This window comes from Mauremys reevesii, linkage group 12, assembly GCF_016161935.1.
Source record: "Mauremys reevesii isolate NIE-2019 linkage group 12, ASM1616193v1, whole genome shotgun sequence".
NCBI lineage: Eukaryota > Metazoa > Chordata > Testudines > Geoemydidae > Mauremys > Mauremys reevesii.
The window spans coordinates 40,002,271-40,024,772 of NC_052634.1; the positions used below are offsets into that span (position 1 = coordinate 40,002,271).

A 22,502-nucleotide genomic window follows, 5' to 3' on the forward strand; every position below is an offset into this window, starting at 1 on the left:
CAGTCTCTTTGTTATTGGGGCAGGAGTAATCCAGTGTATTTTCCTGTTGATTTTGGATCAAGGACAGAGTAACTGTACCTGGCATTTGAGGCCTGAGAGCGTCACCCTCGCCTGAAAAGTACTCACCATTAAGGGGTAGGGGTTCCTAACGGCAGCGCATGGAGGGAGATAGAAATGGATGTTTGTTGGTCTCTTGCAGGTGCTGCTGATGTCCTTTCTGCTGTCCCTGGTGTGGAAAGACAAGAAGCAGAGGCGGTTTTGAATCTTTTCAAATTGTTGTTAGTACTGCAGTTGCTCACCCTAAGCTTATGCCGTTAGATCTCTTTCACGGTGTATTTTGGCCCTGAGAGGTAAAAGGTGTGTTGTTAGGGAGTGAGGTAGCAAACGTTAGTTGCAGAGGTGGTGCATCTGCCACAGAAGTCGTGTGCCCGCCCCTGTCCAAGAGTCCAGGATTTGCATAAACCCACCCACTGACCTGTGACTAACAATCTCGCTCTGCAAACTCTTCCAGCAAAACAGGCCAAAGAAAGTGTATGCGAGCACTGTACCACAGCCCCGGTGCTCTTTTTGGTTCCTTCCCACAGAACTTTCCTTCCATAGCAGTCCAGTTCCTTGCTGTTGCTTGGCTAACCACTGCATGCATGTGCTATACCGTACCCTGAGGTGATTCCGGGCTTTTGTGCTCAATACAGCCTTGCCCCTCCCTGTCTCTGTGGCGCAATGGGTCAGCGCGTTCGGCTGTTAACCGAAAGGATGGTGGTTCGAGCCCACCCAGGGACGACGCTAAGCCCGTGCTACTTCCTTGCTTCCCCGAGGCCTGTGGGGGGAGCCTCAAAGGTCCCATTTTGCTGCCTCTTGGCCTCAGTGCTTTCAGCTGGTGGTCCAAAGAGCAGGCTGGATGCCATTCAGAAACCCATCTGCCAGCAGCCGTGCCGGAGGCTCAGGCTTAATCCTCAAAGCCGAGCACAAAAACTTTCAGCCGGGAACATTTCGCTCCCTTCCCGCCTCCGCCCAAGCGGCAAGGGAGAAGCGGAGGAGACAGGCCGGCTCAAAGACACCTCCCTCCCACTTCCCTGTACGCTGTGCAAAGCTCTTGGCCTGCCTCATGCCTCGTCAGGAAAGCGCGGCCATGCGGCCCAAGCCTGAGTCACGTCCGCGGCCTGGCCCGCCCCGCCCCGGCTGACAGCGCGCAGAGCCACGCGAGTCAATGGCAGGTCGAGTCGGGAGCCTCGGCTCTTTCCCCTGACAGCCACACACACAGCGCTGCCTAGCGCCCCCAGAGCCTCCCTCGTGTTCTCCCGCAGCAGCCGCCTGCTGGTGTGGGTGGGAAAAGGGGACCAGGAAGCACTGCAGCCTCATTCCTGGACAGGAGGCCCTCGCCACGCCCAGGCCTGCCTCTTGCCTTCAGCCCAGGCAGCCAGAGGTGCCAGGGAGCTCCCTGGCAGGCCGCCACTTCGCCTCAGCCACCTCTTGCCTCATGGCCTAGGCTCTTGGGGCTCTGCTGGTCACCCGCTCTCTTGAAGGCCCAGAGGGAAAAGAAACAAGCGCACACGTAGCAGAGGATGGTTTCGATCCATCGACCTCTGGGTTATGGGCCCAGCACGCTCCCGCTGCGCCACTCTGCTGTTTCTTCACACTCTCCCCCTGCCACCTAGCTGCCACTATCCGGATTAGTGCCTTACACGCCCTCGCTCTGGCAGGCAGATGCGCAGGCTACTAGGCAGCTGCCCTGGTTACAGGATTTTACAGCTAGCTTCTACAGGGTAAAAAGGATCTATTTGGGGTTTGGACCCCATTGGGAGCTGGGTAGCTGAGTGCCAGAGACGGGAGCACTTCTTAAACTGTTTTCAGTTACGCTTGTGGGGGACGAGGTTCAGCCTTGGATCCATGTCTGCAGCAGGCAAGCACCTCTGGCTCAATCGCCCCCCGCCGTATTAGCAGAGTAAAACGCGGAGCCAACGCACACGCCTTGCAAAGGAAGAGGAGCTGGGATCTCGAACAAAAGTCAACATTTTATTAAGATGAAGTTCAAAGAAAAAAAAAGTGTACGGTACAGAGTTTCGGCGTAGAAGTTTCTGGTGCTCAGGGAACAACGTACAGCTTACCCAAGGGGTGCAAAGTTCGGTTTAAAATGGGGTGGCGTAAAAAATACATAATCTGCAATAGCCCTGACTGGGGGTAAAAGGTTAACGTACAGCCACTGAGTTAGGAGGGTATGTTGTCCATATGAGGGCTACGTTCAGGAATGGAGTATAACGAGCGGTTACGACGATGAGGATGGATTGACCCGCGTTAGGTGAGTTTTAACGTTCGGTGTTTGGGAATCTTTGCCACAATCTAGTTGAAGCAGGGTCAGTATGAAGTCAACCCTGCCATCTGTTGGTGATCTGTCGTCAAGGCCTTTTGGGGCTGATGTCATTTGCATGGTAACACCCACCCCGGATTGCATGATGGGAGTGCTTGTCCAAACGGTCATTTCAGCTGCTGCGGGATCCCCAGTCTCTTTGTTATTGGGGCAGGAGTAATCCAGTGTATTTTCCTGTTGATTTTGGATCAAGGACAGAGTAACTGTACCTGGCATTTGAGGCCTGAGAGCGTCACCCTCGCCTGAAAAGTACTCACCATTAAGGGGTAGGGGTTCCTAACGGCAGCGCATGGAGGGAGGTAGAAATGGATGTTTGTTGGTCTCTTGCAGGTGCTGCTGATGTCCTTTCTGCTGTCCCTGGTGTGGAAAGACAGAGGCAGAGGGGGTTTTGAATCTCTTCAAATTGTTGTGAGTGCTGCAGTTGCTCACCCTAAGCTAATGCCGTTAGATCTCTTTCACGGTGTATTTTGGCCCTGAGAGGTAAAAGGTGTGTTGTTAGGGAGTGAGGTAGCAAACGTTAGTTGCAGAGGTGGTGCATGTGCCACAGAAGTCGTGTGCCCCCCCCCGCCCCTGTCCAAGAGTCCAGGATTTGCATAAACCCACCCACTGACCTGTGACTAACAATCTCGCTCTGCTAACTCTTCCAGCAAAACTTTTCTGCCAGTTTCTCATTCCGAACTGTATTCCTATGAACTTAAGTTTTTAAATAGCATCACAGTCCACCTCTTTCAGTATATCTCAATTTTTCACTTATCTGTCTAAGATTTTAAGTGTATGCTTTAACACACTATTTGTAGTGGAATAATAAATAATTCTATTTTTCAACTAAAGAGAGAAGAAAACCATAAAATGTGTATTTAGAGAGTTCCGCAGAATCTCTGGATGTTAAACACATATATTTTCAACCGTCTTAAATTGCTATTCTTTGGAACCCATGTCCCTTGTCTATCGATTCTTATGTAGGTTCGGGTGAGTCCCGAAATCATGAACTGCTAAGTACCGTTCTACTGTTTTTGATTCATATGACCAGGATTACTACACTTTATTACTCCTGCCCTATTAAGAAAGTGTTTGGGGATCCCACAGCAGCCAAAATCACCATTTGGACAAGCACCCCCATCATGCAATGCGGGGTGGGTGTGACCATGCACATCAGCAACCAAAAACCTTTACAACACATCACCAACAGATGGCAGGGTAGAGTTCATTCTGACCCTGCTTACATCCTCCCCACAGCCAAGAGTTGGTGGTCCTGATAAATCACACTCCCTATTATACCAGCTCATTGGTATTGAATGCTGAAGTTATGGCTAGCAAAAGTAGCCACCCATCTCTGCCCTGTAGCATCCAGCTTAGCCCTTCTTAACACATAAGTCAGTGGATTGTTCTCTGTGCATACCTGAAACTGAGCACCAGACAAGTAGTCTCGAAATTTCTCAATGATGGCCCATTTCAAGGCCAAGAACTGCAGCTGGTGGATTGGATAGCGAGTTTCGCTATCAGACAGTCCTCAGCTGGCAAAGGCTACAGATTTACATTTACCTTCCACTTCCTGGTAGGAGAGTGCTCCCAGACCCTCCAAACTGGCGTCAGCATGCAGGATACTGTTTGTTTGGTCAGCAAGGACTAGGACTGGCACATGAATCATGCAAATAATGATTTCCCGTAAAGCCCTGTCACATCTCTCATCCCGCCATGTCCCCAATGGAGAGGAGAGGAGCCCCTCCCCTGTCCCAGGCCAGGCGTACCAGATCTGTGGGGGCAGATGTCCATGGCCCAGCCCAGGTGAGCTGGAGCTGCTGGGGAGAGAAGTTCCTTCCTCAGCCCAAGCCCACCAGAGTTGATGTTGCAGTGGGGGAGAGGTATTTCTCACCTGGTTTTTAGATGCTCTGATGAGAGGGAGCAGAAGAAAGATTTTTCTTCTCCTTACATTTCAAATTCTCCACCCCCACCCCTAACCATTTTCTGCTCTAGCCTGATCTCTCTCTTATGTGTCCAGGGCCGTCCTTACCCATAGCCAGCTGCCTAGGGCACCACTAGGTGTGGGGGCACTGCTCTGCTGGGAGCCTGGACAGACGGGAAGCAGTGGAGCATGTAAGAGCAGGGCTGCTGGGTCCTAGAGAGAGCCGAATGCAGCACAGTCTGAGGGAGGGGATTGGCTGCTGGGGTCTCTGGGAAGGGGAGGGGTTGGGGAGGGAGCTCACCTGTGAGGCAGGCCCTGCGGCTCTGGAACCAGTATCCTCTGTTGTCCCCCATAACATCCATCTTCTCCCACCCTGCCCCATGGAGCACCCCCTCCTTTCTCCCTCCTCCCCAGGAGCATCCCTCTCTCTCTCCTCCCTCCCCTCCATCAGGGATGGGTTGGGTGAGGTGCTGGGGGGTAGGTGGGGGGAGGAGGCTGGCTCTCTGCCTGCTGAGGAATGAAAGTGAAAGTAACTCACTTCCTGGGCAGTGAGCCAGGATTGGAATGTCACACGGGGCTGGGCTGGGGTTAGCCAGATGTGTGAAAACTCAGGACAGGGGGTTGGGATAGTGTGAGCAGATATCCCTATTTTATAGGGCCAGTCCCAATTTTGGGGTCTTTTTCTTATATAGGCTCCTTTTACCCCCCACCCCCACCCCCTGTCCTGATTTTTCACACTTGCTGTCTGGTCACTCTGGGTGGGGGTAATTGGTGCCTATATAAGACAAAGCCCCAAATATCGGGACTGGCCCTATAAAATCAGGACATCTGGATCTGGTCAACCTAGCTGGGGAGCGTGTCTCCCCCAGGCTGGCAGCTGCCACCGATCCACCTCATCCGGGGGGAGCTGTACAGGGCAGGATGAGCTGCTGTGGCTCCATGGGTGACCTGTCCCTGAGATCAGATGCTGTGCTAACTTCACTATGGTCCGTAAGGCTGGTGGTGGTGCCCATTGGCGTGTGATTGGACCTGAGGGTTTGCTGCTGCTGTTGCCACTCTGCACCCCAAGAGGTGGATTTTGGGGTCTACTGCAGCTGTTGGACCAGCAGTATGAAAGCAGTACTGTGTTGCCATTTAGATTGTCATTTAACAACTTTGTTTGCCAAAAATTCTTGCTAACAATCCTGAATCCAATTTCAATATTAAAAAAAAAAAAGTCAATCTCTTAGCCAAAAACAGAAAATTAAGTTGTTGACAATTATTAGTGACAGGTTTGGTTTGAGGCAGGGAGTAGGCCAGTTTTCATCAGAGAAACAAAAAATGTTGACTGACTTTCCTATAGCCTGTTACTCCTGATAAGAGCCCTCCAACAACTGTAATATGCTCATCTCCTTACTAGCGTATAAAGCAGGGGTCGGCAACCTACGGCACACATGCCAAAGGTGGCAGGTGAGCTGATTTTTGATGGTACGCAGCGGCAGGCTGAGTGGCTCAGCCCATCACTGCTCTGGGGTTCCGGCTGCTGCCCTATTGCCAGCTGGGATACCGGCCGTCGGCCCCACTCAGCACCTGCTGCTGGCCTGGGGACCCCCAAGGAACCCCAGGCTGGCAGCGGGCTGAGCAGGCTGGCAGAACCACTCAACCTGCTGTCAGCCTGGGGTTCCATTCACTCAGCCGGCAGCGGGCTGAGTGGGCTGGTGGCGGGCTGAGTGGGCCGGTGGGGGGTTGAGTAGCTCAGTCTGCTGCCAGTCTGGGGTGCCGGCAGCACTCAGCCTACTGCTACTCCGGGGTTCTGGCTGCCGGCCCCTTGCCAGTCAGGAGCCCAGCCGCCGGCCCCACTCTGCCTCCTGCCAGCCTGGGTGAGCAGAATCCCAGGCTGGTAGCGGGCTGAGGGGGGTTGGCGGCCGGGATCCTGGCTGGCAGGAGTTGGTGGTCAGAACCCCAGACCAGCAGCGGGCTGAGCAGGGCCTGGGATCCTTGTCTAGGGTTCCAGACACCAGCCCCACTCAGCCTGCACCCGGTCTGGGGTTCCATTTACTCAGCTGGCAGTGGCCTGAGTAGGACCTCAGATAATAACAATAGTTTATTTATATAATATACACATAGAGAGAGAGACCTTCTACAATCGTTAAAATGTATTACTGGCACGAGAAACCTTAAATTACAGTGAACTTGGCACACCACTTCTGAAAGGTTGCCGACCCCTGGTATAGACTGACCATATGTTGTACTAAGATTCTCCTGCTTTTTTTTCCCTGTGAGTCAGTACAGCTTTTGCCAGCCCAGAAGTTGGGCAGCCAATGTTTTACGTTTTCACAATATTTTCTCCAACTTTCATAAAGTAAATACATAGTTAATATGAGTTAAAAAGGCCAGGGACACTTCCTTGTGAAGAATCTGTACAGCAGATCATGCTAGAGCTGTGAAAATGTCAGTTTTTGATGGAACTTTAGAGGCAGTGATTTATCATGTATTTTATCATGTGAATGTGCTGCTATTGCTAATGTCTTTCCAAACAAAAATAAGGCACAATAGGACTTCTGTAACATTTCTGTGCTACCTTAATCTAGATGAGATGATTCTGTGCTGACTTCATTTTGGTCACTTTGTGCTTTACCTAGCAGTAAAACTAGGGTTATATTTTCCCACTGTTTGGAAACCCAGCTTATTAAACTGATTTTGCAGCCAAAAAAGCCAAAAAGATTGCTTTTAATTAAAAACAAATCTTTGTTTCAATACCTCTTCATATAAAATTTCCAATAACATTTTGACAAATTAAAAAAAATATATTATTTTCATCATTCTGTCAAATCAGAATTTTTTCTATAGTGCTACTTCTTTAGTGCTAGTGCATCAGCATTACAGTGTGCTTAGTTAAGTAAAACTGGTTTTAATAATGTGAATGTGGCAAGTTTTCCAATACTGTATGCTTATATTTGTGTTGCTAAGAGCAGAACAGGCACAGGGGCACCAGTTTAATAATCTCACCTAGGGCACCATAAATCCTAAGGACGGCCCTGCTGGTGAGTGCGGATCTCCCTCAGCCTGCCCCGCAATGCTGGTCACTTTTATTGTCACTGTGATAGTCGGTGCTTCCCTTCAGGGCCGGCCCTAGAGGGGTCTGTGACAAATCCCCCCTTTCCTCCCCAGGCCCTGCCCCCCACCCCACCCAATCCCCCAAGCCCCCACCTCTGTCCCATCTCTTCCCAGCTTGCACCTTCCTGCCCCATTCCTCTCCCTCTCCCACCTCCTCCAGTCCCTGCTCCTCCCCCTCCCTGCCCAGCGCCTCCTGCGCCCCACTGAACAGCTGATCACTGGCAGGTGGAAGTCACTGAAGGGGAAGAGGAAGAGCTTGTCAGCAAGGCCTGTAGTGAGGGGAGGGGGAGCTGGCTGCCAGTGGGCGCTGAGCACCTATTTTTTCTCTGTTGGTTCTGCAGCCCCGTAGCTCCCATGGAGTCACTGAATTGGCTCCTTTCACACTCTAGAGAGAGGAGCAGAACCAGGGCTATGGCTGATCTATGGGGCACCAGGTGAGTGGCAGAGGCTTCAGGTGCCGAGAGTTTGCCTGACCCCTCAGGGACACAGTGTGAGGGGGTGTCCCGGGCATCTCGATAAAAGGAGCAGAACAGGATTTACATGGGGTGGGGAGAGAATTGAGAGTGTCTCAGGGGGTTGTACAGAGGTATTGCCTGGGTGAGAGACTGGCTAAAACACAGGCCTCGCTGTGAGCAGGATTTGAACCTGCGCAGGGGAACCCTATTGGATTTCGACTCCAACACCTTAACCACGCGGCCATCACAGCTGTGAGCACAAAACTGCCCCAATGCCAGAGAAACTGGTAAAGAATCACAATGCCCAGGCGTGACGTCATCTGAACTACAGAATTCCCACCGCAAACCTGGCTCCCAAAGCACAGGGGGGATTGGGGGTTTGTTCTCTTTGCTTAGCCATGTGCAGTCGCACAGAGAGCGCGTTTAAAAGTCTCCCCTCCCACAGAGCGGGAAGGGGAAATGATTCTCAACTTGAAGCCTGATGTAGGGTGACCAGACGTCCCAATTTTATCAGGACTGTCCCAATATTTGCTTGTTTGTCCCACGTCCCGACTGATGTTTGGTCGGGACACTGGACAAACAAAAATTTTGCCCTCTGCCCTGGCACACAGGCAGAGCCCGAAGGGACACTCGCCCCCCCGACTCCGCCCCCTCCTTCCCCCATTGGATCCCTCCCCAAATCCCCAGCCTGGCCCTGCCCCCAGCCCCACCCCCTCACTGCCCCATTGGATCCCTCCCCAAATCCTCGCCCTGGCCCTGCCTCTTCCCCAAGCAGGTGGCATTCCTCCTCCCTCCCACGTTTGCACATGGGCCATGGCCATGGCCGGGAGCGCAGCATGGAGGCTGCTCCAGCCCTGGAGCCTGCGGGGCAGCGCAGTGGGGCTGGGGGCAGTGCGGAGCGGGCAGGGCCCATGTGGGTGGGGGTCAGAGACACACGTGGGGCAGACACGCTCCTGCCAGGAGGGCCCGGGCCCGGCTGCCTGGTTCTCCCCTTGCCCGGGAGCTGCAGGAGGGACCTGGAGCGCAGCTCGGCTGCAGAGCTCAGAGCCCAGGCTGGGCCCAGGAGTGAGGGGATGGGGGAGCTGGGGGTGTATCGTGGGTCGGACCCGAGAGTTGGGTGGAGACAGGGCTGTGCCACTGCCGCCTGGCGGGGGGGGGGGGGGGGCGTTGGCTTTTTTTTTTGTGCTCCACCACCCGCGTCCCGATATTTCATCTTTGACATCTGGTCACCCCAGCCTGATGTGAATGAGGATGTCTGGACCAAGCGGCCAGGGATTGGCCTTTGCTAGAGAAACCACTGTCAAGTTTGATCCAATTAGGACAAGTCAGCAAATAAGAACAACCTCTGGTCTCAGTAACTGCTGCAGGTAGCAAAGTCCTACAGGGAGCAGTTTCTGGCACTACACCTGCACAGCTCTGCTCCCTGGCTCTTCTCGGGCTCCTGCTCTCGCCTTAGCTCTGCCCCACTCTGCCCCAGGCAGTTCCAGCTCACACGGAGGATGGGACCCCCTGGCTTGGTGACTCCCTCATTACACTGCCTGGCCTGTCAGTCCGGCTAACTTGGAGCTTTGGCCTCTCCCCATTGCCCAGGGGACTGTCAGTCTCAGGGTCCTGATTTCCCATTGGCCCTTCCCCCTTCTATTGGTGCTGGGAATTAGCCACCAAACCCCACTAAGCTTTAGTAAGGGGCCAACAGTCCCTTACATGAGCCAGCCCTGTGAGGGTCACTGATGTGCAGAAAAGACAGTAGGAGCTGGTCCCATGGTGTAAAGGGCAGCTCTCAGGACTCTGAATCCTGCAATCTGAGTTCAAATCTCAGTGGGACCTTGTGTTGGTTTGCGGTAAAGCCCTGGAGCTCACAGGGCTCAACTTCCCTGTGTCCTGTTGTGCAAGAGCAAATCTTTCCCATCCTGTTGGGTGACTCAGGCCTCTGGGTGGGAGGCTGCAGTGGGTTAGGGCTCTAGAACTGACACCTGAGGGTTGGGATTCTCACAGGTTCACCTGGTGCCCACAAGTTTGGCACTTGCCTTTGTGCTTTTCCTCTTGCCCACCTGGCGCTTGAAGGAAGGAGGGCCAGGGCCAGGCTTCGTAGGCAGGAGGGAGACAGAGTCTCAGGCAGGAGCCCAGCACCTCTCCTCCTCTGGGCACCTGGAGCAGAGGCGGCTGGTGCTGACAGCTCCAAGGGAAGGTTTAAAATCCACAGAGCAATGGAAGGTGGGCAAGAGGAGGGCAGGACCATGACTTATGCGTGGCCAGCAGACAGCCACAGAGACACCCAGCCAGGCTGCTCCCTGCCATGCCGAACCCCCACTGAAGGCCACCCTCAGGCCAGCCTGCAGGGAGGCTGCTGATGCTCTGTGGTTAACATCAGGAGATGGTAGGAAAGCAGGGCTGGGCCCCCTGATGGGGCCTCTTACCGTTCCCACTCATGGTGCTGACTTTGGAAGTGGAGCCGCCCATTTTCTTTGGCAAGTCAGGAAGGGCAAAGGCGAGACTGGAAGCACCTGGGGCTCATGCCCCAGCCTTTGTGACGCCCACCCCCCAACTCCTTCCTGGGGCTCTAGCTGAAGCCAGAGCATTGGCCTGAGCAGCCAAGAAGAGGTTCCAGCCCTGAAGGCAGCAGGACTTGCAGCACAAAGTGAGCACAACCACGAGGGGACTCAAATCCTGAATCATCCGATCCACAGGAGATGCCTCATCCTTTAGGCCACATGATGAGGGTCTAAGCTCTTCTTTGGAAAAGCCGGACACTGTGTTTCTCAGGTCATCTACTGAGCGGGGCCGAGACGCTCTGGGCACAATAAGTCGAATTCCCAGCGAGATGTGAGACTTAATTCTATGGAGCCAGGTGCAGGGCTTTGCCAGGAGGCTCAGGCATGGGGGACTGAGGTGCAGCGGATGGACTGGCTGTCTAGATACAGAGATTTAATTGCACTGAGGCACAGGAGGGAGGAGGAATCCCGCTGATGGTCAGTGGCTGTGCAGAAAAAAGGGTGTTGATTCCCCCATCCTAAATGGGCTGGTTGGCTTGACCCTTCTCTCTGCTGCAGAGCATGGTGGGGACTGCAGCTCACCCCTTGTGGGACAGGAGAGCAGAGATGCAAGGTGCTGGGCTCAAATGCACCTGGAGGGCAGCTCCAGTGGGGTGGGGCAGGGCCTGTGGTTTACGTTCTGCGTTGCCTGGTGCTGGGCCATTGCACAATCCCCAGCCACGCCGCACAGCGCGTCCCGAGAGGAGGTGGGGGGCCAAGCAGATGATCCAGCATGAGGGGGAGAGGATGTGTGGTTGGGGAGGAAAAGCCTTGGGCTGCACTGGGGAGCGCAGAGCAGGGGTGACACCCCAGAAACCTGCAGCAAAGGGATGGACAGCTGGGGTGGGTGGATAGAAAAGGCAGTGAGCCTAAAGGGAGTGGGGCTAGTGGTCAGAGCAGGGAGGGGCTGGGTGCTAGGACCTCTGGGTTCTATCCTGGCTCTGGGAGCAGAGGGGTCTAGAGGTGAGAGCAGGGGACTGGGAGCATCTTCTTAATTCACAGGGTAGTTCTCTTCCCAGCTCGTGCGAGGCGGGAAACGCCACCAGCCCCATTTCCTGGATGGGAGAACTGAGGCCCAGAGAGGCTGAGTGATGTGCCCAAGGACACTCGGGAAGTCTGTGGCAGAGCAAAGCATGTTTCTCCCCCTCCCTTCCCAGAGTCTTGCCTGTTACTGGGTGGTGTAGGGTCTCAGGAGGAGCAGTGTGAGGGGGGTCTCGGGTGAATGGGTGGTACAGGGGTGGGGTCATAAGGGAAGGGGCAGTGTGGCATTGGGGACTTGGGGAAGAGGCGCTGTGAGGCGGGATCTCGGGCAAAGGGAAGCATGTGGGTGGGGTCTCGGGAAGGGGCGCTGCAGGGGCAGGGATTAGAGGGAACCGGTGGTGCAGGGGTGGGGTCCCAGGGCAGTGTGAGGGCGGAGTCCCAGGGAAGGGGCGGTGCAGGGGCAGGGTCTTAGGGAGAAAGGAAGCTCAAGGGTAGGAACTTGGGAAAGGGGCCATGTGGGGTGGGCCCTTAGGGAGGGGTGTATTGGGGGCAATGCGCGAGTGGGGAGTCGGGGAAGGGGCAGAGTGAGGGTGGGGTGCTGGGGAAAAGGGGCAATGGGAGGGTGGTGCCTTGGAGGAAGGGGCAGGGCAGGACTTCAGGGAAAGAGGCGGGGATTAGGGGGAACAGGCGATGTGAGGGGGGACCTCGGGGTTAGGGGCAGCGTGAAGGCAGGACATCGGGGGAAGGAGGCAGGGCTTTGGGGGAGGGCACAGCGGGGGCAGGGCTTTGGGGAAGGGGCAGGGGCAGGGCTTTGGGGCGGGCACAGTGGGGAGGGGCTCGGGAAGGACTCATTCAGTCCAGGGGCGGGTCTGTCTGGGGGTGTCACTGTCCCTGCAGCGGGTGTTTCGCGCCGGGCTCCCCCGGGGAGGGGCGGGGCCGGGGGCAGCGGGAGTCGGGGGGTGACACGCGGCCGGTGCCTGGGCCCGCTCACACCCAGCGAACAAGGGGCGCCGGGAACATCCCCGCGGGGCGGACCCGGGGCTCCCGTCCCCGCACAGAGCCGGACCCGGCCCCGCCCTGACCAGCCGGGGTGAAAGGCGAAGCGGCGCAGCACGTGCCTACGCTGGCAGCTTCAGACCCTGCACCGGGAGGCGGGGGCTCTCTGGGGGCGGGCGGGGATGAGGAGTTGCGTTGGGGAGGTGTCAGGCTGACCCAGGGACCCGCCCTCACCTGGGCTGGAGACGGAGGCGCCGCGGGGCAGGCTGGGAGTTGTAGTTCCTGGCTCGTCTCAGAGCGGAAGTGACGGACAGTTGCTCGGGCAATGCGCCCCCTCCCGGTGCACACTGGGAAGCGTAGTTCTCTCGCTCTCTCTCTTACACGCGACCTTCTAGTGGAGGAGGGGCCGTAGCTCGTCACATCGCCGCGCCCCTCCCCGCTCCCTGATTGGCGGAGAGAGCGCGGGACAGAGACTCGGCGCGTGGGGGGAGGCCCCGGTTCCCTGGCCCCAGGCGGCGCTGCCCCCCCCCACCCCAGGCGCGCGCTGCGGCCGTTGGGATTCGAATCCCGCGTGAGCCCCCCTGGCTCCAGGCAGGGACCTCCCGTTACCTGTGTGTGGGTTTCTGGACTAGCTGTGGCTTCAAGGGAGATGATGTTGCCATTTGCGGGGGCTGATCGTCTCTCTGGCCAGGAGTGGTGTGTGCTCCCTAGCAGAAAGTTGGATCCATGAGGGTGACTCCCTGTTCTGAGTTTCTTTCTTTCTCCAAGGTTTCTCTCTCTGTGTTGGCCAACTCACACTCAAACTCTCTCTCTCCTTTCATGGACACCTCTCATGTTCAGTTGCCTGCATCCTCTTCCTCTGCTCCTCCTCCCCCAGTCTCCCATGGGCTCAGCTGGGTCTGTCTGCCCACGGGCAAGGTCTCTGCCATACTGGGAAGGATGTGTCCTGCCTGCCAGGATAAGGGGGTTGCTCCTCCCACCCCCTATCTTCAGGGAGACCTCATTGCTGTAACTGGGTCACAGCGTGAGTGGCCAGTCATGTCTTTGGGGCTGTGGGGTCTGAGACTGAGAGGGGTGGGCTCACAGTCATGGCTTTGGGCACAGGAGAAGTGGGGCTGGGATTAGAGATGCCCAGAACCCCCCTTATCACCCGCTAGCTCCATTACTGCATCACCCAAAAGCCTCGCTCAGGGCCCACTATGCCTCCTTGTGCTGGGCACTGCAGGGACAATCAGAGGGACAGCAGGATGCATGAGGAAATAGATGAGTGTGTGAGGCAGATGGGTGAGGGGGGGTGGCATACATTGGGGACGGATGGGGGGTTGAGGGTTGGACGGACAGCGGGACAGATGGAGAGCTGCAGGGACGGATGGTGACATCACAGGCTATACTTGTGATGGGTTCAGCTCATGGCCGCTGGCCCTGTCATCTCCTGCCCCCATCTGCCCGTCAGACTCTGCCCCTGTCTCTCACAGGCAGCACTCAGCAGAGTCTGGCTCTGTCGTTACACTGGTGCCTACATCCAGTGCGCACCTGTGTGTTATGTGCTCCTGGAGAGCTCAGGCGGGGACAAGCGTGCGGCTCACGGCTGCTGAACCAGCTACTCCAAAACTGCCACAGATCTCCCCCTCCTTGGGCAGCCAGACCCTGGCCGGGGGGTTCCCTGTCCCTCCTCACTGCCAAAGCAGCCTGCTCAGCACAGAGACCGAGATCACCTGCCTCCGCCCAGCCTCCAGCTGGAGCTGCTCCAGCCCCGAATTGCTGGTATCCAGCCTGGCCGGAGTTGGTGCGATGTCCTAGCGGAGTCCGTTCTTTCTCCCCGGTAGATGACTATTTTCCCCACTGCAGTTAGTTGCTCTTTCTCCGCTTCCCCATAGCCCCTCCCCAGTGATAGTGACCCCTGCTGGCCAGGCACGGGAGTGTCCTGTAGGTGCCTTCTTGTAGGAGCAGAGACTCCTGGTGGCGAGGGGCAGCAATGCCTGGCATGTATCCCCCCTAGCATTGCTGCAGCGACCCCTGGTGGCCACTGAGGGCAGTTGCCTGTGCGACCCCACCACTGCCATTGCGCCTGTGAGCGCTGGTGGGTAGGTGAGGCAGGGCCCTGTATGTATATCAGCCATTGGGGCAGTGCCCTCTGCGTATCCCACTCTTATCTCGGTGACTCGTGTTGCCCAGGTGGGGCAGTCCCCTGTGTGTATTTACTCCCCCCAACCCCTGCATTGGGCCAGTGACCACTGGTAGCCAGAGGAGTCAGAGCCTGGGGTGTGTTCTTCACCTCCCCCAAGGTGGCAGGGTGCCTGGGTGGCCATGTCAGGCACTGCCCTGGGTGTCTTCCAACCCTCTGTGGCAGTGAGCCCTGCTCCTGGTGTGTGTCACTCCCCCACTAGGGATGTGCACTGGTGGCCACGTTTGGCAGTGCCCTGTGTGTAGCCGCCTCCTCTCCCCCGCCCCAGGGTGACCAGATAGAAAGTGTGACGAATCGGGACGGGGTGGAAGGTAATAGGCACCTACATAAGAAAAAGCCCTGAATATCGGGACTGTCCCTATTAAATCGGGACATCTGGTCACCCTATCCCCTCTACCCCTGTGCCAGGTATGGCAGGCACTGATCCCTGGCATCCCCGTGGGGCAATACCCTCTGCATATCCCCCAATTGGGGCAGTGACCCCTGCTGGTCAGGTGGGGCAGTGCCCTGTGTGTGTGTGTGTGTGTCCCCTATTTAGGTAGTGACCCCTGGTGGCTAAGTGAGGCAGTGGCCTTTGATTTCCTCTTCTCTCCCCAGCCCCCTCTCTCTCTGGGGTAGGGCCCCCAGTTGGGGCACTACCCCATGTGTATCTCTACTAATTGGAGCAGTGACCTCCCCGTGGTGTGGCAGTGCCCTATTGGTATCTCCCTCCCCCTCTCCCCACACCATTGTGGTAGTGGCCATTTCAGGCAGTGGCCTATCATCCCCCGCCCCCCACCACCATTGCAGCAGTGCCCCCTGGTGGCCATGTGCAGCAGTGCCCTGCATGTATCCCCCCCAACCATTGCTGCAGTGACCCCAGGTGCCCAGTTTGAGTAGTAGCCTGTGTGTACCTCACCTCTTTGGGCAGTAACGTGTGGGGCCAGCTAAGACAGTGCACAGTCTGTGACGTCTGGGGGCCACGTAGGGCAGTGGCCTGTATGTACCATCTCCTCTGGAGCAGTGACCACTGGTGTGTTGGTGCTAAGATGCAGCCACCTCTGGGTTACATGGTGGGGCTGTTTACAGGACAATGGGGACAGGCCCCCGGTTCCAGGAAGTAGGGGAATGTCTGGCGTTCGGGGCAGAGCGTTCCACCTTCTATTGAACTGTGATGCTCTGAGCACCTTTCCCCTGCATGAAGAAGACCCTGTGTGGCTCCAAAGCTGGTCCAGTAACAGGTATCACCTCACCTGCCTTGTCTCCTGGTATTCTGGCCAGTGTCCAACTTCCCCTTCACTGTTGGTCCTCAAACCTCCTCCAAGCAACCCCCCCCCCCAGTCCCTTAAGATGCCAAACCTCCCCTGGAGCCCATCCCTGGGGGGGGGGCACCCCACTTGAAAACCCTATGGCACGATGGGAGTGGTAGTGTCCACTGCCTCCATCTCCCACCAGCCAGGACGGGCCCCACAGCACCATGGGAGTGGTAGTGTCCACTGCCTCCATCTCCCACCAGCCAGGACGGGCCCCACAGCACCATGGGAGTGGTCGTGTCTCCTGCTTCCATTTCCTGACAGCCGCTGCCAGGCCCGGCCCAGACTTCCCATTTCTGGTGTGAGTCCGGAAGCAGATGCTGCCATGAGGCGGTGCTGGGAAGGGTGGTGCTGGTGTCAGGAGAAAGCAGGAGGAGCAGGTGGGGTCTGTGCTCCTGCGGGAAGGTGCTGCCCTTGCTGTGAAAAGGCCCCACCCTTAGGGGAGATGTCATCTCCCTGCCCTGCCACGCTCTGCACCAGCCCCTGCTTGTCACGGGAGCAGGGCTGGCTCCAGGCACCAGGGTAGCAAGCAGGCGCTTGGAGCAGCCAATTCAAAGGGGCGGCCTGTCCAGTATCGGGGCAGCACGGCTGGGTCTTTGGTTTGGCGGCGGGTCCCTCATTCCCTGTCTTAGTCTTTGAGCTGCTGCCAAATTGCTGCCAAAGAGGAAGGGGGGGGGGGAGGACTCGCCGCCGAACTGCCGCAGAAGCACCAGTGTGGTTGAGCTGCCGCCGAAGAGCCACAGCTTGTCCTTTTCCCCCCTCCTGCTTGGGGCGGCAGAAAAGCTGGAGCTGGCCCTGCACAGGAGGAGCAGGCTCCAGTCTGCGGAGCTGCAGCAGGGAACCCCGCAGTCCAACGCCTGTCAGGCACCCCCGTTCTCCGTGCCCCTAATCACTGCTGCCCCATCACCCATCAGTTATAAAACAGGAGGCAACTTAACTTCTGCTCACTCTTCCCGGTGGGACTCTAACAGAGCGCGAACCGGAGCCACTTAACTTCCATTCGCTGTTCCCTTTATAGACGCACAGTCAGAGCTCTCACAGGCTGGGCAGCAAGGAGCTGATGCAGGTTTTCTCACCCCAGTGGATATTGCAGCCCTTAGTATAGAGGTTTGTTCTTTAAACATGGGGTCAATCTCCTGTGGGGTTGGGCCACAGGAGAGACCCTTGCCCCTTCCTGTGCTTCTAACCCTGCACTGTTCACCCTGCGTCCTCCCCCACGCCCCTAACCCTGTGCCCCCCTCTGGCACCCCGAACCTCTACACCCCTAACCCTGTGCCCCCTCTGGGACCCCTAACCTCTGCACCCCTAACCCTGTGCTCCCCCCTGAACTCCCTTCAGCACCCCAACCCCTACATCCCCAACCTCTGGCGCCCCTAACCCTGCACCCCCTCCAGCACCCTTACGTCCCTCACCCCTAACCCTGTGCCCCCTACACCCCTAACCCTGTGCTCCCCCAAACCCTAAACCTGTGACATCTGGCACCCTTACACCCCAACCCTGCACCTCCCTCCTGCACCCCTCACCCTACCTCCTAACCTCTGCACCCCTAACCCCTGTGCCCCCTCCTGTCCCCCTAACCCTGCACACCCTCTGGTGCCCCAAAGCTCTGACCCCAAGCTCTGCGCCCCTAACCCCTGCCTCCTCCCACACCTATAATCCCTGCACTGTGCCCCCTTTTCCCCTAACCCCTGCACCCCCTCCTGTTCCCACTTGGGGAAACTGACCTGGATGCACGGAGTAGCTGGCATTGCTGCTCGCTCCCCCCACCGCCCCTGAACACTGCTCCTCCGCACATCGCTAGGGGGCTGTGAGGGGGGAGCAAGGAGCGACATCAGGGCTCCCTGCCTCCAGGTCATCTTCCCCACCTGGGCTGCTGCTCTCTGTCCTCCCCTTATGCAGCCCAGGTGGGGAAGGTGACCTGGAGGCAGGGAGCCCTGATGTCGCTCCTTGCTCCCCCCTCACAGCCCCCTAGGGGGGCACGGAGGAACATTGGGGGGAGCAGTATCCGCTCATCACCGCTCTCTCCCCCTTCTCTTCCCCTCCCTCCCCCCATGTTCCTAAGCCGGGAAGGAGCAGGGAGAAATTTGGGCACCACCCCAAGCAGCACTCCCCTGCCAGCCGGGAGCAGTTTCTGACTTTACACCAGCAGCACACACCTCTCTGCCACCGTACAGCACCGCCCTTGAGCATGGTACCCCTGGGCAATGCCCTGGTGGCACCCACCCCTAAGGCTGGCCCTGGCTATGGGCTTCAGAGGGAGTGACCAGACCAGGCGGCCATGGAGAGCTCCAGCCCCTGTTCTCCCCTCCCAGCTTCTAGCAATCAGAGGCCAGGGACATGCTTCCATGCTGATGACAGGTACTGCTCGATAACGAGCCAAAGTACATTCATATTCCTCATCTGAGTCAGATGCCACCAACCGAAGATTGATTTTCCTGTCTAGTGGTTCAGGTTCTGTAGTGTCTGCATCAGAGTGTTGCTCTTTGAGGACTTCTGACAACATGTTTCACACCTCGTCCCTCTTGGATTTTGGAAGGCGCTTCAGATTCTTAAACCTTGGCTCGAGCGCTGTAGCTATCTCTAGAAATCTCACATTATACCTTCTTTGTGTTTTGTCAAATTTGCAGTGAAAGTGTTCTTAAAGTGAACATGTGCTGGGTCATCACCCAAGACTGCCATAAAACGAAATATATGGCAGAATGCGGATAGAACCATGGAGCAGGAGACATACAGTTCTTCATCAAGGTCTTCAGTCACAAATTAATGCATTATTTTTTTAACGAGCGTTATCAGCATGGAAGCATGTCCTCTGGAATGGTGGTTGAAGTATGAAGGCATATGGATGTTAGCATCTCTGGCACGTTAATACCTTGCAATGCTGGCTGCAAAAGTGCCATGAGAGAGCCTGTTCTCACTTTTAGGTGACGTATATAAGACACGGGCAGCATTATCTCCAGTAAATGTAAACAAACTTGTTTGTCTTAGCGATTGGCTGAACAAGAAGTAGGACTGACTGGACTCTAAAGTTTTACATTGTTTTCTTTTTGAGTGCACTTCTGCAACAGCAAAAAAAATCTACATATAAAAGTTGCACTTTAATGATAAAGAGATTGCACTGCAGTACTTTATATTTTACAGTGTAAATATTTGTAATAAAACTATATATAGTGAGCACTGTACACTTCGTATTCTGTGTTGTAGTTGAAATCAATATATTGAAAATGTAGAAAATCAAAAAAATTAAATTAGTATTCTATTGTTTAATGGTGTGATTAAAACAGATTAATTATGATTTTTTTAAAGTTAATAGCGTAAGTTAACTGCGATTAATTGACAGCCTTAGATTTGAATTTTTCTGTCACATGCAGGACAAGCTGGAATATCTGTGTGCAGGGAAAGAGCCTGGGGGGAATTGTGCTGGGAAATTATTTCCTGTTCTGACATGTTCCCAGTTGCCCTTTTTGCCCTAACAGGCTGCAGCGCAACATCCATGTTTTGCTCCAGCTCATTCCGTCCTCCCAGGGGCCGGGGAAGGGAAATGGCTGCGGTGGAGCCAGTTGAGGGACGGATTAGCAGGGAGTTGCTGGCGGGTTCCCTTGGCAGGGAGAAAGGGCAGTAAATACATAGGGGGTGGGAACTTCCAGGAAGGTTGGTCTGGGTGGGAGAGGGCAGGAAATCCCCAGGGTGGGGGACAGGGTGTGACAAACCTGCTGGGATTTGTTTACTGTGAGGCTCCAGCATTTCTCAAATGTGACCACCAGGGGCTTTTATTGTGGCCACAGCCTCCCGGGCTGTAATTGAGGGGGAGTCGGGGGCAGCAAAGCAGCGGCTCTTCCCCCGGGCTGCCTGCAGGGGCTGGTCCCTACCCCCTTCCAGAGTCATAAACACTGCAGGAGCCGGCAACCAGCGGGAGTTCCCCTCCTCCCCACGTGCGGTGGGGCTCAGGCTTCAGGCTTCTGCTCTGGGATGGTGGGCGACAGGCCCAGTCAAGATACATGGAACGTAGGCTGGGTGGGGAGAAGTCTGTGTAACTCATCCAGTTATTGATATACATGTGACCTCGAATATTGCCAATCTGTGTCCCCCCCCACAGAAACCACCCCAACCAACCATCTCCCAAACAGACCCTCAGTCTGGAAAGCATTTGTCCCTCATATTGTTGAAAAGACTCACAGCAAACAGAAGAATCTCAGCTTTTAAAACAATCCTCCAGCAAAACAAAGAAACTCACAGATGTAGACTCAGAAAACACTCCTAAGAAATTTTAACAATATGTTGTTATGAAGAAACCAAAGTGCTAAAGAGGCCTGATTTTTCAACTACTTTAAAAAAATCTTCTCAAATCAGCATCTTTAGAGTAAAACTTTTTCTGCTTTTCTAACCAGACAATTCTCCCCAAAAGGAGAAGCACTGGTCCTGGAGACACTGCAATACCAGGTCAATGCATGGGGTGGACAGAGCAAGCTCCTATTCCATCCCCTTGTTTCAAAAATCAATTTAACATACAGTCCTCAAATAAAGGACCTATCAGATATTAAACTGATAAGAACTGATTTAAATTTTATTAGAAAATATTTGAAAATAAATGATACAAAGTGTTTGAAGCATCAGTTATTGTATCATTGGGGGTAACATACAGGTTGTAGGGAGATGTTAGGATTTGGGTATTGGAGGGCATAGCCAAGAAGCAATGCTAAGAGTTTCGGATGCTAGGCAGCCACTCTTCCCCCACTGCTTTCTACTTCAGCACGAGGAGCTCCCAGACACGCACCAAACACCATTCACGGGGCTTTGATAACTAGGTAACTCGAAGTGATGATCACTTCCCCGAAATGACTCCACTGGAAGAATTCAAAGCAAGAGCCCTTAACACACAATTCTGTTCAAAGACAGAGAAGTCTTTCAGCCTCCTTCCTCTCACTGGTTTCCCTGTACATGCCTAATTTGCATAAACCCACCCACTGACCTGTGACTAACACTCTCTCACTGTTTTAACTCTTACAGCAAAACAGGCCAAAGAAAGCCTATGCAAGCGCTATACCGCAGCCGCAATGCTCTTTTCTGCTCCTTCTCAAACGTACAGTCATCAGGCACACATAAGAGTTTTGCTCCATACCAGTCCAGTTCCTTGCTGTTTCTTGTCTAACCACTGCACACATATGCTATAACCCTACCCTGAGCTGATTCCCGACTTTTGCGCTCAATCCAGGAAAACGAGAATTGAGAGAGAAGCTGTGCAGGGAAGTCTTCCTCAATTTGCACTTCACTCCCCAAGGGCCTTTCGGGGTCTTCTATGGACTTCAGGTTCCATTTGATTGCCAAGGTTTATGGTCTTATTAAGTAGCCATCTCCTAATGCAAGGATGCTACATGACAGACTAAAGATCGATTTTCCAAAAGAGCTGAGAAACAGAACTAAAGCTGAGCACGAGGTGTTACATTTCCATGAGCATCCAGAATCTGACTGTGCCCTGGCAAGTTCAATGCTTCCGAAAGAAATCAGAAAATAAGGAGCCTGTCAGGGCCCCCTGCTAGCACCCAGATCTAGTCAATCTGCTGGGAAATAAGGAAAAGGTGATGAATAAAGAAGTCAGGAAATAACAAGGAAATGAAGAGGTTTGTCGAACGGGTTTCTGTCCGATATACCATCTTCTCAGCTACCAATCAAAGTTAAAGACCTAAAGTCGACCTATCGGCATAAGTACAGGTGGTTGAATGGAAGTTAAAAGGAGCTGCTGTCACAAGTGTTAGGAGCCTGCAAGCAACATGCAGACCATTTAAAAATGCTGCAATTAGAGGCTGCGACAAAGTTCCTCCTCTACCTTGGTGGGTCCTGTGCTTATTGGCAGATTTGCTCACCTCAGTGATCTTCCCCTCTGGTGGAACCCACAGTCTGGGTCAACTCCTCCTGTGTCTGATCAGGAGTTGGGAGGTTTGGGGGGAACCCAGGCCCACCCTCTACTCCGGGTTCCAGCCCAGGGCCCTGTGGATTGCAGCTGTCTATAGTGCCTCCTGGTACAGCTGCATGACAGCTACAACTCCCTGGGCTACTTCCCCCTGGCCTCCTCCCAACACCTTCTTTATCCTCACCACAGGACCTTCCTCCTGGTGTCTGATAACGCTTGTACTCCTCAGTCCTCCAGCAGCATAGCTCTCACTCTCACTCTCACTCTCACTCTCTGCCTCTCAGCTCCTTGCGCCTCTTACTCCCAGCTCCTCACATGCACACCACAAACTGAAGTGACTCCTTTTTAAACCCAGGTGCCCTGAGTAGCCTGCCTTGATTGGCTGCAGGTGTCTAATCAGCCTGTCAGGGTGTGGAAAGCCCTAGGGCGGGTGCAAGGAAGTTTTGGGCCCTAGGTGAAACTTCCACCTTGCACCCTCCCACCCAGCTAACCGCGTCTGTCCGTTCCCCCACCCCCCGCAGCTAACTCAGCCCCCCACCCGGGAGCCCCCTGCAACTACTCCCCATCCCTCCGTGGCAGCTAACCCTGCCTGGGGAGACTTCCTCCCCACCCCACCCCCTGCCACGGCAACTTACCCTGCCTGGGGAGACCTCCTGCGGACATGGGTGGCAAGTTTGTAGAAATTTTGGTGGTGCCCAGAACCCGCCCCCCAACTCTGCCCCCTTCAACTCTGCTCCCACCTGCCTAATGCTCTGGGAGGGGGCTCGGGAGGGGGAGGACTGGGGTGCAGATC

The 22,502-nt window shown here is 55.2% G+C and overlaps 4 non-coding genes and 1 pseudogene across 4 annotated transcripts; 1 reads left to right on the forward strand and 4 right to left on the reverse strand.

Moving 5' to 3' along the window:
* Window positions 1-22,502, reverse strand: part of LOC120375816 — a 647,258-nt pseudogene that overhangs the window by 435,760 nt on the left and 188,996 nt on the right.
* TRNAN-GUU lies at window positions 707-780 on the forward strand. The gene has a single exon. It is a non-coding gene; the product is annotated as a tRNA-Asn (tRNA).
* On the reverse strand, window positions 1,554-1,625 carry TRNAM-CAU. Its single transcript has one exon. It is a non-coding gene; the product is annotated as a tRNA-Met (tRNA).
* TRNAS-CGA lies at window positions 7,989-8,070 on the reverse strand. Its single transcript has one exon. It is a non-coding gene; the product is annotated as a tRNA-Ser (tRNA).
* On the reverse strand, window positions 20,205-20,391 carry LOC120376410. The gene has a single exon (XR_005587290.1). It is a non-coding gene; the product is annotated as a U2 spliceosomal RNA (small nuclear RNA).